The sequence below is a fragment of the Myotis davidii genome, unplaced genomic scaffold, assembly GCF_000327345.1.
Source record: "Myotis davidii unplaced genomic scaffold, ASM32734v1 scaffold299, whole genome shotgun sequence".
Classification (NCBI taxonomy): Eukaryota; Metazoa; Chordata; class Mammalia; order Chiroptera; family Vespertilionidae; genus Myotis; species Myotis davidii.
The window spans coordinates 4,597,647-4,599,750 of record NW_006293088.1 but is presented as its reverse complement, the minus strand read 5'-3'; positions in this window follow the sequence as shown (position 1 = coordinate 4,599,750).

Genomic DNA, 2,104 nt, shown 5'->3' with positions numbered 1-2,104 from the left:
ATGCGGGGCAGCGGGTCTGCAGGAAGGTGGGCTCAGGCCCCACCGCCCCACGTTCCGGTGGCTGGAACCAGCTCCGCCAACGCTGAGGACGCCTTTCTGAGGGAGGCCGACCCGGGGAGAGGGGGCTGGGGCTTACCTCCTCCTCGGCTGCAAAGACCCTCAAGTGAGTTCCAGGGAGGAGCTCTGCAGGGGAGGATCTCCCAGGTGAGCTGGGAAACTCTTCATCGGGAAGCAGCTGGGAGCGCTTGGAAGTGGGGTTGGGTGAGAGACTGTGGGTCCTTCCCTGAAAGCATATGTGTGGAATCTAACGAACAAAATAGGTCCAGAGACCTGGGAGCATGGAACAGACCGACAGATCTCAGAGGGTCGGTGGAAGAGAGTGACCAAAGAATTTATCTGCATACATGCATAGCTCGTGGACACAGACAATAGTCCAATGAAGGCCTGGGGTGGGGCAGGAGCCAGGTGGAGAGGGGCAAAGGGGTAAAAATGGGGGCACATCTATAATACTCTCAACAATAAAAAATAAATTTTTAAAAAAGGAATGTTTACCTTCTGACTGTGTCTCCCACTGACCATGCAATGGGAAACCAACCATTACCCCCATTTGCCAGGTTACCTGCCAGGGAGTGCAGGAGGGACGGATCCGAATCTAGACCTGTCTTCCCACCCATCCCATTCAGGCAGGAGGCAGGACAGAGGGGCAGGATGAGGCTGCCTGCGGCCTCCATCCAACCCTCCAGAAGTAGGACTGGAAGGCCGGCCATTGCCTTCCTCCAACTCCCAGGCCACGGCTGGAGTCAGCACTCGGTCAGAGTGATTGCCTCCTCCTACCTCGGAAGGAGGTCTGTAAAAATGGAAAAGGAATCCCAACCCTGGGGAGACCGGCCCTTCCTACCCGGCCATGGCTGGGTCCGCCAGGCCTGCCGAGAAGAGGACTCAGCAAGTGTGGAGCTGGAAGGGGTGCGCGCAGCCTGGTCTCATCTGTTATCCTCGGGGCCACCTAGTGGCCGGGGTGTGATACTGCGCCAGCCTCCCGCCTCCCACTTTCCTGCTAACCCACCAAGCTGTCCTTTTCCTTTCGGGCCTAAAAAGGCCCCACACACCCACTGCTTTACGGGGAGACTGAGGCACAGAGATGTTGTTAAGGAACTCATACGCACAGCAGCGTGCTCACCGAAGTCCCCTGATCTCCAACCGGTTCAGATGCCAGACCAACCTGGTGACCACAGGGTCCTACGTTTTCTCGTGGCGTGTGTCTGAGTGGGAAGGGGGTTGAGAACCCACACTGGCTTGAACCGTATCAGGCCTTGTACACAGAGCCTCGCTTACTCTCCTTAGCAGCCCCAGGAGGTGGGTGCCACTGTGCCACTTACTGGGAGGAAATGGAGGCTCAGCAAATCGGGGTAACACTGCAAGGCCACACAGGGAGCTCCTCTTACTTTTCCCTCAGGTTTGGGGTGAAATCAGTGAAAAGGAACGTCAGGCGACCCCAAAAGGAGCTGAGGTTGGGCGGCGGCTGGAAAGCAGACACCTTTTTTCTGCTTGTTCCACCTCCAGGGTGTGGGTTTTGTGGGCCTAGAATTGCTGTGAGCCTCAGGCCTCTTCCATCATCAGTGCCCAGAGAGGTGCTCCCACTTCCTCTGAGCTCCCCATTCCAAGTTCTCAAGGAAGATGAGGGCGAGGGGTGCTGGCTGGGGTGCACAGCTCTCAGCCCGCACAGAGGGTCCCTGGGCTTGGCTTGAGTGAGAACTGCAAGGGCCCGGAGCCTCCTGCCCCTCCCCTGGCACCCTCTCCCCCCACCCCAGGTCCTTTGCTCTTGGTACCCCCTCCTCCCTTCGTTTCCTTTGGGGCAGGGGGTGGGGAATTTAACTCCTGGGTGAAGTTTGAATTTCACATCCCAGCCTGGGGAGAGGGCCCCACAGCCTCGCCTCCTCCCCCACCCCCCAAACGTGAAAGGAGCCTTTGTGGGCTTGAAGGAGGAGGGAGGAGAGGTGCAGCCCGAGGAGCTAACTGTTTCCATGACTCAGCTCTCCCGGCCCAGGGAGGTGTGAGGACTCAGCAGGGCGGGCGGGAGCCGCCTTCTAGCCAGGCAGTTCCAGGA